The following is a 15,506-nucleotide window of genomic DNA, read 5'->3' as shown; positions in this document are numbered from 1 at the left end:
AAAAAAAAAAAAAAAAAAAAAAAAAAAAAAAAAAAAAAAAAAAAAAAAAAAAAAAAAAAAAAAAAAAAAAAAAAAAAAAAAAAAAAAAAAATAAAGGAATTTTTAATCCACTTAAGTAAAAACAGTGATTACCAGGGATGGGGGTTGGTGGAATATGACTGATGGTATATAAGGGTACAAACTTATAATGACTACTAAATATGTTATAGAGATCTAATGCATATTGAATAAGGACAATAATATTGTTACCATATGTATGTAATCTTATAAATATTGTTACAATAACCATATTATAATATATAAATGTATCAAAGTAACGCATTGTATACTTTAAATTTGCACAATATTAGATGCCAAATGTATCTAATACAAAAGGGAAAAATGATGACCTTATAAGCCACAGTTCTCATCTAACCAAAATAAAGGAAATTTCATTTGGAAGGAGGATATATCAGAAAGACTTTTATCAATGTCTTTTCAAATGTGACTATTGAGTGCTCCTATCCCATAAACATAATCACATGGTGAACTCTACATGTCAGAGGATGTTTTTGCCTTCTTTTGCCTTTGCCCACAGTGCTTAAAAATATAGCACTTGTGCACATATGAGGCATACAGTATTTATGTGTATAAGGACTAATTGTCACAAAGCAACTGTGTTTGTGTTAATGCATTTGGTTCTTATATGTATTTGTGAAACAGTTATTTCTTCAAATGGAACTGCTTACTTTAAGTTTTGCTTGTGATATAATCAGTACAATGCTAATAACTATGTAAGGTTAATATGAATACAATCATACATTTGTCTGGATTTCAGATTTAAAATTCAGATTTTTAGGAACCAAAGATTAAAATAAGCTGTTCTACACTCAGAATCAGTCTTTGAAAAAGAGATGTGAATAGCATGATAAAAAACTGAGACTTTTGACTGTGAGTTAGCCAAAAACAGTCTTATTCATCTTTACTCCTTAGTTTCTTGCATGAAGTTTGGGCCAGTAGTGCTCACTGAATGGTTGGGGAAAAAAAAGGAAAAGGAGATTTCTAAAATGAGCTAATCAGTAAGCACTCTTATGATGTTGGGTAATCACCAAGTAAAGGGGACAAAGAGGCATTTCAGGCATTGAATATCATGTGCAAAACTTTGCAAGCATGAAAAAGCATGGTGTATCTAGGAATGGGTTGGAAGTTTTGTAGATCTGGGTAATCTTATGTGAAAAGGGAATAGCCAAGGGGCGCCTGGGTGGCTTAGTCGGTTAAGCGTCCGACTTTCGCTTAGGTCATGATCTCGCGGTTCGTGGGTTCGAGCCCCGCGTCGGGCTCTGTGCTGACTGCCAGCTCAGAGCCTGGAGCCTGTTTCAGTCTGTGACTCCCCCTCTCTCTGACCCTCCCCTGCTCACGCTGTCTCTCTCTCTCTCTACTAGAAATAAATAAAATATTAAAAAAAAAATAAAAGGGAATAGCCAGAGATAAGGATAAACAGATGGACCAAAAAAAAAAAAAAAAAAAAAGCAGAGAGCATTTTTATTTTATCCTGAACTCAAAGAGGAGCCTCTATTAAGTTTTAAGAAAGGAGACTACCATATTTTTTTTAGAAAGATCATTTGGTAGAAGTGGGGAATATATATTGGAACTAGAGGCTACATGAAGTCAGGTAGACCATTTTAGAAATTATTCAAACTCGCATAATTATTTCCTAAACCTGTTGTCAATCTCTTCCAATTTTAAATCACCTTGTTTGTCTTGTGTCACAAAGTTTGTTTTTCTTCTACCTGCCCAGTCTTCTTTCCATTCTGCCATTTACACTCAGCCTTACCTGACACCATCATTTTATCTGCTTACATTCCTTAGGTAGCTACTGTTTTTTCACTTCTCTCTCCAAAATCTCCACTTTGGTGCCCAAAGTAGAAATAAGGAGGAAATGCATATGCAGAAGAGGCAAAGAAGGGATTCAAACCTAAGTATCTTTATACTCTTATCGCTATGCCATATTGCCAGTTAACCAGACACAGAATTGGTTAATGATATTTTTTTCAAAATCCAAAGTGTAGGAAATATTAACATTATTTAATATATTTCAAAAATTAATATTTTTATTATTTGTCTCTAACACTTAAGTGTTTTACTTTACTGTTGACTTTCCTTGAGGTTATAATTTAATGGGAGAGGGTAAGGGAAAATACTATAATCTTCTATTTAAGTTAGTGTTTTGCATTTTACCTAGAAGCAATTTGCGATAGAGAGGTATGAAGTCTTAAGCATATACATGATCCACACCCTCTTTCTGAAGAAAGGGGTCCCAACTTATGCCCAGGGATTCTACCCATGCACTGACTTGATAAGGGAGGTCATATTGTCCTCTGAAGTAGCTTTGCATGAAACTGCCAAAATGGACTGCTCTATATTGGAGGACTGCAGATAGTTAGAAGAAAAACAAAAAAGACTGGTGTTCAGAATATGTCCTAAATGATGATAAACTGGCCATTTTTCTGTGAAATTTATTGTATATTCCAAGCTAGAAAGTTACTGAGACCCAGAATGACTGGAAAGATGGTCAATTTTTCTCTCATTCCTCCATGTATAGTTAGAAAAAGCCCATCACTGAAGATAATCTGTGCCTGCCTATTCCTTGATATCCTACATCTTTCTATAAACTTCATATACACTATCACCTTGCTGTGAAGATTACATGATATTATCTTAGTCCTATAGATAGGTGAATGGTGGCTGAGAGGCATTTGTGGTCATTGGCAACTAGTCTTGGTTTGAGAGTCCAAAGTTTCTAAATATAAGTCACAGGTCTTAACTTTGGACAGATCACTTAATCTAAATCTCAGATTCTTTATATTTGAAATGGGAATTAATGGTATTTTGATCATACTAGTTTTTGTGAGGAATAAATGAGAAAATGCATGCAAAGTGCCAAGAACATCGATTGCCAACAGATAAGTGCTTAACAAATGTCAACTATTATTTTGAAAGTTATGCATACTGAATTACCCACTCTTGAATAGCTAGTAAGAGATGGAAACAGGAAAATTCCTATTACTTATCTCTAGTCCGATACTTATTTACCCAAAATACTATAGTATCAATACTATACTAGACTATACTATGTTATAGGGATACTGAAAGGCACTCAGTATTTGTGATAATATTAAAATAAAGAATAATTAAACTCTCTGAACCTCTACAGCAATAAAATAACTCTGAAACAAGCTATAGAATAACAATAGAACTACATTATAGAAGATATGATTAAATCAATGATTAATAGAATATTAAGTTATTTCAGAAGGAATGGATATTTAATACACAGAGCTAACTTTTTAGCATAATGTCTTATAAAATAAAGTAATAACATTCTCTCTTTCTCTCTCTCTTTCTCTCCCCCTCCCTCATCTCTCTTTTTCTCTCTTTTTTTTTAATAAAAATAATACTGGGTTGAATAGACTCTGGGTCTGTCCAAGGCTGACATTTCCAAAGAAACATACTAGCATGGTATGATATAAATAAGTTAACTATATGTGCATGTATATATGTGTATGAAACTGCCAGTCTGACTGCCTAAAAGAAAGAAACACAAGAAAATCAAGAAAACTTCATAAAAACAGCAATAAGAACAACAATGTTACTTTCCTTTGTTTTATCAGTAAAGATGTGTCATTGCCGAAAAGCTGTCCAGAGAATGTTCTTGTATATCTGCAATATGTACAAGTTGAATTAGCATCAACTAAAACAACAAAATGCAGCCAATCTGCCTTGCAGTGTTGCAGGTGGTAGTGGATGTTGGATATTTTTAGAGTTCTTCACACTGGTGGGGCCCTAAGGCCTAGTAGAGAGGCAGGTGGTATGTGGGAGCTGGAACAGTGAGAAGCCAAAGACGATATTGTTCTGATTTACAAAACCAGCACTGTTACACCACACTTATTTCAAAGCTATTCAGTGAGGACAGAAGAAGTCAGATTTTCTAGCTAATCTTTGTCTCAACTAAATCATTAATCCAAAACCAAACCTTTTCTCAACTTTAGAATTAATATTATTTATTTGTTTGTTTGTTTGTTTTTAGTGAGAGCTCAAGCATGGAAGAGGGGCAGAGGCAAAGAGAGATTAAGACTCTCAAGTGGGGGGCACCTGGGTGGCTCAGTCCGTTGGGCGGCCAACTTCGGCTCAGGTCATGATCTCACGGTTCCTGGGTTCCAGCCCCGCGTCAGGCTCTGTGCTGACAGCTAGCTCAGAGCCTGAAGACTGCTTCAGATTCTGTGTCTCCCTCTCTCTGACCGTCCCCTTTTTTCTCTCTCTCTCTCAAAAATAAATAAAAACATTAAAATTTTTTTAATTAAAAAAAAAAAAAAAGAATCTCAAGTGGACTCCATGCTGAATCTCGATCCCATTATCCTGGATCATGACCTGAGCAGAGATCAAGAGTCAGATGCTCAACTGACTGAGCCACTAAGGTTCCCTTATAATTAATATTCATAATTAGCTCAAAGACTTCTTTATTTCCCTTACAAACATAACTATGTCTAAGCCAGAAACAGTGTGATGTTCAGAATCTCAGAAGTTTAAATTTTGCAGATTGAATTTGCTGTTGAAAACCAACCTCTGTGCTTTTGAGCTGAAATATGAAATGTGAAGACAGAGTTTGGGTATAAATAAGGAAGATAGTTTATTGCTTTGCCAAGCAAAGGAGGCTGCAGCAAGCTAAGGCTTCCAAGACTGCAAGCCTGCCCAGGGTAAAAGGATGGAGAGTTTTATAGGAAAATAAAATATCTGAGCAGTTTTGATAGGAATCTAGTATGTGTTGCCAGACCCATTTTTCACGTCTTCAAAGTGGTCTTATGACTAATGCTGGCAATGGCCATCTGAGTCTTGTTACTAAGTATGCATTGAGGTCAATGAGTTGTCACTATCAATACTGAGTTGCTGGAACAAAGGCTTCTACAGAAAAAATAAGTAAAGGGTGGGGAGGCTTCGAGAATGAAGAAGAGAAAAATTTGTTCACTTTAGTCAAACCTTGCTGAAATAGTAGTGTGGCCATCTTAATTTCCATCCATCTTTACATTTCTGTAGTACTTTCAGTTTGAATATATATATCCATGAAAATGATATTGAGGAAGCTGCAAATACTGAATTCCAAATCTTCCTGAACAGTAAGCTGATGACAACTTTACACTGAGTGCAAAAACTACCACACTGAAATACCACCTCACTCCGGTCAGAGTGGCTAAAATGAGCAAATCAGAGAACTCTAGATGCTGGCGAGGATGTGGAGAAACAGGCACCCTCCTACACTGTTGGTGGGAACGTAAACTGGTGCAGCCCCTCTGGAAAACAGTGTGGAGGTTCCTCACAAAATTAACACTAGAACTCCCCTATGACCCAGCAGTAGTACTGCTAGGAATTTACCCAAGGGATACAGAAATGCTGATGCATAGGAGCACATGTACCCCAATGTTCATAGCAGCACTCTCCACAATAGCCAAAACATGGAAAGAGCCTAAGTATCCATCAACTGATGAATGGATCAAGAAGATGTGGTTAATCTATACAATGGAATACTACATGGCAATAAGAAAGAATGAAATCTGGCCATGTGTAGCAACATGGATGGAACTTGAGGGTGTATGCTGAGCGAAATAAGCCAGGCAGAGAAGGACATCTACCATATGTTTGCACGTATAGGTGAATTGAGGAGGAAGCTAACGGAGGACCATGAAGGAGAAGAAGGGGAAAAATAGTGGGGGAGAAGGAAGGAGGCAAACCATGAGAGACTCTTCAATGCTGAGGACAAACTGAGGGCTGATGGGGGTGGGGGGAGGGGAAGGAGGTTGATGGGCATGGAGGAGGGCACTTGTGGGGATGAGCACTGGGTGTTAAATGGAAACCAACTTGACAATAAACTATTTTTTTAATGTAAAAAAAAAGCTACCTGCTTTCAACAGCATAGACTTCACAGATTGCCTTACAGCTAGAAAGTCCAGAAGCTGTAAAAAACAAAAACAAAAACAAAACCTGTCTTCAGCTGTGTCACACTAGACAGAATATAGATTTTTTTTTAAACTTTGTTGTCCAAATTCTAGGTGGTGATATGTTGTTCCATCCTACAACTATGTGGCTTACAAAATAAGAGAATATCTTATATTATGCTCTAACACTAGTAGAAATCCATTTCTCTTTACCTCTGCTGAGTCCCAAGAGGACAGACATTTATATATAATTATATACAATTGGAATCTGTCAGTGACTTCATTCAGTTGAGACCCAGTTCTAATCTTTGCTGACTCTCCAATGACTCCTGAACCATGAAAGAGTTGGTTATGCCAGGTCAAGGTTTATTATGGAAACAGAATTTGAAGGAACTGACATTGGAGTTGACAGTAAGAGAGTTGACTTGTGGAGAAAGGACTTCACCCATGGAAGCCTGCATGTCTAGAATGCAGAGAACCTACATGAGTGGTTTCTTATACTACCCAAAGTAAAGGAGAAAAAAAATCCCTTGTCTTTGTCAGCAAGTTTCCATTATTTTAATATTCAATGTAAGCCATTCAGAAATTCTATTCTGTTCTTTACAGGGATACACTAAAAGATTGTGAATTCTAATAAAATCAGACAGTAAGATAGTTGAGCTTTTACAAAGCATTACTTCACTAGGCTGAATGTTTACACAATTTACTGTAGATGTAGGCAATTTAGCCTGCTAATGTATTGTACTGACAGGTTATGTTCAGCGATAAAAATACCTTCTTTGGCACCCCTTATCCTTGTAAGAAACATTATCATATGCCAAGATACCAAGATTACATAACAAGAAACGGTGAAGTATTTCATAAAATTGAAAGGAAGCATACTCTGTGTACTGTGATAAAGAATGAGCATGTAAACTGAGAAAAATTCATAGATTCATATTATCACTTTCCTACACTCCCCACATGAAGTTGAAAAATGATGTTTATGAAAGTAAATTAAAATTCTAATATGCAGTTAAAATGGAGGAGTTTTTTCTCTCATTTTTTAAAACAGAAGTTGGAAGCATAAAAAAGATTACATATTTAAAAAATTTTCTGCTCTATAAGAGACAGTATCAAGAGAATGGGAAGACAAGCTACAGACTAGGAGAAAATAATTTCAAAAGACACATCTGATAAACCTCTATTATCCAAAATGTACAAAGAATACTTAAAACTCATCAATAATAAAATAAGCAGCTTAATTTAAAACATAGGGGTATGAAGGAGGGCACTTTGGGGATGAGCACTGAGTGTTATGTAGAAACTAATTTGACAATAAACTATTTGTAAAAAAAAAAAAAATAAATAAATATATTGTTTCCTTAAAAAAAAAAAACAAAAAACATAGGGGTAAAACCTGAACAGACATTTATTCAAAGAAGATATGCACATGGAAAGTAAGCTTATGAAAAGATGCTCATCATATATTGTTAGGAAACTGAAAATCAAAACAGCAATGTTTTACCCCTACATACCTAGAAGAAATTGACCAAAATGCAGAATGCTGAGAATACCAAATGCTCACAAGGATGTGGAGCAGCAGGAACTCTCATTCTCTTTAATTTCTGATCACTGTAAATATTCTGATCATACGATCCCAGAATCATGCTTCTTGGTATTTACCCACAGAGGATGAAAAGTCACGTCCATATAAAATCTGCACATGAATGTTTATAAGAACTCTATTCATAATTGCCCAAACTTTGCAGCAAACAAGACACCTCTAAGTAAGTGAATAAATATATAAACTATGATATAGCCATACATGGACTATTACTCAGTGCTACAAAGAAATGAGCTACTAGCTTTAAAAGTCTGTGCCATTCCCAGGGTCATGCCTCATTAGCTTACTGGTGTTTCTGTGGGGGAGGAGGGTGGAGACCCAGGAGAAGGCAGCACGGTCTGAAGTACCCCTGGATTGCACAGGAAGAAACAACTCCCCTGTTTGGAGTGTATTTGGGAATGGTGGGCCTGTCTCTTGGGGGACAAAAAGAACTGGCAGTGCCAACGTGCCACCATGTTCCCTAGCATAAGAACATGACACCAGTTGAAGGCAGCAAACCTTGGTGCTGGGTTTGTGCTGAGCTTTGCCATAAACTCTGAACCACTGTGCAGGCATGCAACTGACCACTTTTCTTGGACAAACTGGTAAATGGCAAAAGTATGGGTCCCTAAAATTTGCAGTTTGCAGTTGTGAAATGCAGCTCCATGCCTGAGATAAATTACAGGAGTACTATGCTGCCTGGCAGGCAGAAGTTCAGACACAGGTTGGGTGAAGGCAAGGATCTGGCAGAAACTTTTCTGAGGGCTTCCTAAAAAGTGGCAGTTGCAAACTCCCCATTCTGGGGAGGAGACCACAGCAACACTATTTTACCTCTTGCCTATCAACAATGACTGACTTCACTTCAGTGAGAAACATAGCACCACCCAGCAGAGGCCAGAGCTGATTACACCAAGCCCTGTTCCCTGTCACTCTGCAGGCACATGTCCACTGGGACAAGTACGCCTGAAAATCAGCATAGCAGTACGCACCAACAGAAGACCAACATAAACCTCTTGCACGCACTGAGTCTACTGATCATAGGGTGTTGCAAAGCTTCATCTCTAGGGGGAAATAAGACGTAGCTTCCTTTATTTTTTCTTGGATGTCTTCTTAGAAATACAACTATTACTGCAGTGCCTGGTTAAGCGTCCCACTTCGGCTCATGTCATGAACTCTCATCATGTGAATTTGAGCGCCACGTCAGACTCTGTGCTGACAGCTCAGAACCTGGGGCCTGCTTCAGATTCTGTGTCTCCCTCTCTCTCTATCCCTCCCCTACTAATGGTTTCTCTACCCCTCTCTTTATTTCTCTCTCTCTCAAAAATAGACATTAAAATTTTAAAAAAATACAACCATTACTGTTATGAGCAAGAATACAACAGGCTTTCCTAACATTCACACAAAAAACCCAGTGGCCCAGACAAAATAACAAGATGGAGTAATTCATCCCAACAGAAAGAACATGAAGAAGTCACAGGCAGGGATTTAATCAATGCAGATACAAGTAAGATGTCTGAGCAACAATTTAAGAAAATAATCGTAAGGATACTAGCTGTTCTTGAGAAAACTTAGAAGATCCTAGAGAATACCTTACTACAGAGATAAAAGAACTAAAAACTTGTCAGGCTGAAATTTAAAAAAAATGCTATAACCAAGATGCAAAACTAAATATCGCAATGAGAATGTGAATGAATGAAGCAGAGGAATAAATCAGTGATACAGAAGATAAACTTATGGAAAATAATGAAGCTGAGAAGAAGAGGAAACAAATGTATTGGATCACAAATGTAGACTTAGGGGACTCAGCTACTCCTTAAGGGTAATAACATTCCTATCATAGAAGTCAGAAGAAGAGGGAAAAAGAATCAGGAGGTTTAGCTAAGCAAATTATAGCTAAAAACTTCCATAATCTTGGGAAGGAAACAGACACCAATATGCAAGAAGCACAGAGAACTCCCATTAATTTTTTTAAAAAGGTAGTCATCACCGAGACATATCATAGTCAAATTCACAAAATACAAGGACAAGAAAAGAATCCTAAAAGCAGCAAGAGAAAAAAAAAAAAAAAAATCCTTAACCTACAAGGAAAGACAGATCAGGTTCACAGCAGATCTTGGCTGTGAACCAAGGAAAGACAGATGAGATCACAGCAGATCCTGGCAGATCTTCAGTCCACAGAAACTTGGCTGGCTAGAAGGGAGTGGCATTATATGTTCAACATGCTGACTGGGAAATATATGCAGTCAAGAACTCTATATCCAGCAAGACTGTCATTTAGAATGGAAGGAAAGATAAAGAGTTTCCTAGACAAATAAAATCAAAAGGTGTTTGCGACCACGAAACCAGCCCCAGAAGAAATATTACAGAAGACCCTTTGAGTGGAAAAAGACCAACAGCAACAAAAACTAGAAAGGAACAGAGAGCACAACCTGAAAAACCGACTTTATAGGTAACACAATGGCACTAAACTCATATCTGACAATAATCAGTCTGAATTTAAATGGATTAAAATATCCAATCAAAAGATATGGGATATTAGAATGGATTAAAAATATATTTGCTGGTACAGGAGACTCATTTTAGACCTAAAGATATCTACAGAGTGAAAGTGAGAGGATGGAGAACCATCTATCATGCTAATGGACAGCAAAAAAAAAAAAAAAAAAAAAAAAAAAAGCCAGAGAAGTCATACTAATATCAGGCAAACTAGATTTTAAACCAAAGACTGTAAGAAGAGATGCAGAGGGCATTATATCATAATTAAGGGGTCTATTCATCAAGAAGATCAAAGAATTGTAAATATTTATCCCCCCAACTTGAAACACCCAAATATATAAAACAATTGCAAACATAAAGAAACTCACTGATAAAAAGACAATAATAGTAAGGTACTTTAAAACCCTACTTATGGCATTGGACAGATAACCTAAGCAGAAGCAATAGCTTTGAATGACACATTGGACCAGATGGACTTAACTGATATGTTCGGAACATTTCACCCTAAAGGAGCAGAATACACATTCTTTTGGAGTGCACATGAATACTCTCCAGAATGGATCACATACTGGATCACAAATCAGTCCTCAACAAATCAGCACAAAAAGATTGAGAACATACTGTGGATATTTTCAGATCACAATGCTACGCAACTTGAAGTCAATCACAAGAAAAATTTTAATAGATCATAAATACATGAAGATTGAAGAACATCCTACTAAAGAATTAATGGGTTAACCAGGAATTAAAGAAGAAATTTAAAAATACATGGGACAAATAAAATTTAAAACACAACGGTCCAAAACCTTTGGGATGCAGCAAATGTGGTCACAGGAAGGAAGTGTATTGCAATACAGGCCTACATCAAGAAGCAAGGAATGTCTCAAATATACAACCTAACCTTATACCTTAAGAGATAGAAAGGGAATGGCAAATAAAACCTAAAGCCAGAAGAAGGAAAGTAATAAATATTAAAGCAGAAAGAAATGATATAAAAACCAAAAACAGACAGTAGAAAAGATCAATGAAACTAAGATCTGATTCTTTGAAATAATTAATATCATTGATTAAACCCTAGCCAGATTTGTCAAAAAGAAAAGAGAATGGACCCAAATAAATAAAATCACAAATGGAAGAGGACAGATCACAACCAACACCACAGAAATACAAATTATAAGAGAATATTATGAAAACTTATATGCCAACAAATTGGAAAACCTGGAAGAAATGAATAAATTCCTAGAAACATACAAACTACCAAAACTGAAACAGAAAGAAATAGAAAACTTGAACAGACCAATAACAAGCAAAGAAATTGAATATGTAATAAAAAATCTCTCAACAACAAAAAAGTCCAGGGCCAGAATGTCTCTAGGGTGATTCTGCCAGACATTTAAGGCGAAAGATTTATGCGATCTGAAGAGAAACCAGAGTATTCTGCCAGACATTTAAATAATAATTTATATGTGTTATTCTCAAACCATTCCAAAAAAATAGAAAGAAAAAGAAATTTTCCAAACTGATCCTATGAGGTCAGCATTACCTTGATTCCCAAACCAGCCAGAGACCCCACTAAACAGGAAAATTGTAGGTCAATATTCCTGATTAACATGGATGCAAAAATTGTCAAGAAGATACTAGCAAATTGATTCTAACAGTACATTAAAATAATTATTCATCGCCATCAAGTGTGATTTATTCCTGGGCTTCAGAGTTGGTTTGACATTTGCAAATCAACCAATGTGATGCACCACATTAATAAAAGAAAGGATAAGAATCATATGATCCTCTCAATAGATCCAGAAAAAGCATTCAACAAAGTACAAAATCCATTCATGATAAAAATGATCAACAAAGTAGGTCTAGAGAAAACATATCCCAACATCATAAAGGTCATATATGAAAGACCCACAGCTAATATCATCTTCAATAGGGAAAAACAGAGCTTTTCCTTTACAGTGAGGAATAAGACAGAGATGTCCACTCTCACCATTACTATTTTTTAAATGTTCATTTATTTATTTTGAGAGAGAGAAAAATAGGGAGAAAGTACACAGGTTGGGGAGGAGCAGAGACAGAGGGAAAAAGAGAATCCCAAGCAGTATCCATGCTCAGCAGAGAGCCCGATGATCTCAAGACCATGAGATCATGATGTGAGATGAAAAAGAGTCATATGCTTAACCGACTAAGCCACCCAAGCACCCCATCTCACTTTATTCTATAACATAGTACTGTGTGTCTTAGCCCCAAGAATAAGAAAATAAAAATAAATAAAAGGCAAATCAGAAAGGAAGAAGTAAAACGTTCACTATTTGCAGACAACATGATGATCTATGTATAAAACCTAGAAGACTCCACCAAAAAACTGCTAGAACTCATATAGGATTTCAGCAAAATTGCAGAATATAAAACCAATGTACACAAATCTGTTGCATTTCTATATGTCAATAATGAAGCAGCATAAAAAAAAATCAAGGAACTGATTCCGTTTACAACTACATCTAAAACCATGAGATACCTAAGAATAAACCTAACTAAAGAAGTAAAAGATCTGTACTCTGATAACTATGGAATGCTTATGAAAGAAATGGAAGAAAACACAAACAAATGGGAAAATTCTCCATCCTTATGGATTTGAAGAAAAAACATTGTTAAAATGTCTATACTACCCAAAGCCATCTACTCATTTAATGCAATCCATATCAGAATACCACCAGTATTTTTCATACAGCTAGAACAAACAATGCTAAAATTTGTATGGAACCACAAAATACCCTGAATGGTCAAAGCAATCCTAAAAAAGAAAAGCAAAGCTGGAAATACCATGAATCCAAACTTCAAGTTATATTACAAAGCTGTAGCGATTATGACAGTAAGGTACTGGCACAAACACAGACACATAGATTAATGGAACAGATTAAAAAACCCAGAAATGGACCCACAACTATATATATGGCCAACTAATTCTTGATAAAGCAGGAAAGAATATTCAAGGAAAAGAAGACAGTCTCTTCAACAAATGATGTTGGGAAAACTGGGCAGTGACAGAGGAATGAAACCGGACCACTTTCTTACGCCATACAGAAAAATAAATTTAAAATGCATGAAAGACCTCAATGTGAGACAAGAAACCATCAAAATCCTGCAGAAGAATACAGGTAGCAACCTCTTTGACCTCGGCAGGAGCAACTTACTAGACATGTCATTGGAGGCAAGGGGAACAAAAGCAAAAATGAATATTGGAACTTTATCAAGATGAAAAGTCTTATGCATAGCAAAGGAGAAAATCAACATAACTAAAAGGCAGCCTATGGAATGGGAGGCGATATTTGCAAATAACATATATGATGAAAAATTATTATCCAAAATCTATAAAAAGTTTAGCCAATTCAACACCCCAAAAAACAAACATACCAGTTAAGAAATGTGCAGAAGACATGAATAGACATTTCTCCAAAAATGACATCCAGATGGCTAACAGACACATGAAAAGATGCTCAATATATTACTCATCATCATGGAAATACAAATCAAAATCACAATGAGATACCGCCTCGCATCTGTCAGAATTGGTAAAATTAACAACACAAGAAACAACAGGTTTTGGTGACAATGTGGAGAAAGGAAACGTCTTACACTGTTGGTGGGAATGCTAACTAGTACAACCACTCTAGATAACAGTATGGAGGTTTTCCATTAAGTTGAAAATCGAACTACCTTACAATCCAGCAATAACTACTACCAGGTGTTTACCCAAATGATACAAAAATAGAGATTCAAAGGGCTACATGTATTCTGATGTTTATAGCAGTGTTATCAACAATAGCCACATATGGGAAAAGCCCAAATGTCCATCAACTGATGAATGGATAAAGATGATATGGTATATATATACAATGAAATATTACTCAGTCTTTAATGACAAGAATGAAATATTGCCATTGCAATGACATGGATAGAGCAAGAGTGTATTATGCCAAGTGAGATAAGTCACTCAGAGAATGACAAACACCATATGATTTCACTCATATATGGAATTTAGGAAACAAAACAGATGAATCTATAGGAAGGGAAACAAAAAGAGAGAGAGGGAAGCAAACCATAAGAGACTCAATGGTGGAGAACAAACTGAAGATTGATGGAGGGTGGTGGGTGGTTGATGGGCTAAATGTGTGATGGTTATTAAGGAGGACACTTATTAAGATGAGCACTGGGTGTTATATGTAAGTGTTGAATCACTAAATTCTACTCCTGAAACCAATATTACACTATATTTTAACTAACTAGAATTTAAATAAACATTTGGAAAATAAAAAATCAACGAGCTACCAAGGTATGAAAAGACATGAAGGAATTTTAAATGCATATTACTAAGTGAACGAATCCAGTCTGCAAAATACAAGTCAAACTATATGATACTCTGGAGAAAGCAAGTCTGTGAGGACAGTAAAAAGACCAGTGGTTGTCAGGGGTTAGAAGAGAGAGAAGAATGAACAACTGGTGCATGGATGCTTAAGGCAAGGAAACTATTCTGTATGATAGTGTAGTGGTGGATACATGTCATTATACATGTGTTAAAACACATAGAACATAAAACACCATGAGTGAACCTTACTACGAACTATGGACTTTCAGTGATGATGTGTTGATATACGTGCATCAATTATAACAAATCTATCCATTGGTTAAGTATGTTGTTAGTGGGGGCTGTGCATGTATAGGGACAGGTGTATGTGAACTCTCCATACTTTCTACTCAACTTTGCTGTGAACCTAAAACTGCTCTAAAGTAGTTTATTAGTTAAAAATACATAAATGTGCCCACACACATACATGCAATTGCATCCACACATTTAACAATTAATCCAGCCCATTTACTTACTACCTAGCTTTGCAAAATAGAAATTTGACATTAATAATGAAGGTTCTTATTGCGCCCTTCTCCAATCCCATTCTCCCCTATCCACATCCTTCTCCTTAAGGTAAATAATACACTGATTCTTTTCATTCTAATGGTTTTCTTTACATTTTTTTGTATTCTTAATTAATATGCTGTTTAATTTTGTATGCTTTTGAATTTTATATAAATGGAATTATGCTGTAGGTAATCCTATAAGATTTGTTTTAGTGTTGTCTTATGGTTGTTACATGTTCCTTTTTTTCTTCTTATTTTTCTATAACAAACACTCTTTATATGTCTTCTTCTGAACAGGTAGACGAAATTTCTCTAGTGACTATTCTTAGAGGTACAATTCCTGAGTCCTATGGTATACATATCTTCATCTTTAGAAAACAATGTCAAATTGTTTTTCAAACCTGTACCACTTTAAACTCTTTTCGACAATGTATAAAATTCTGATTGTTCCACATCCTTTATAACATCAGAAATTTTTTCTTTTTTCTTACCAATTTGATAGGTTTAAAGTGATATCATATTTAATTTCCATTTCTATGATTAGT

The sequence above is a fragment of the Hyaena hyaena genome, unplaced genomic scaffold (genome assembly GCF_003009895.1).
Source record: "Hyaena hyaena isolate Hyena2069 unplaced genomic scaffold, ASM300989v1 scaffold_1165, whole genome shotgun sequence".
Lineage (NCBI taxonomy): Eukaryota > Metazoa > Chordata > Mammalia > Carnivora > Hyaenidae > Hyaena > Hyaena hyaena.
This window is presented reverse-complemented; position numbering follows the sequence as displayed.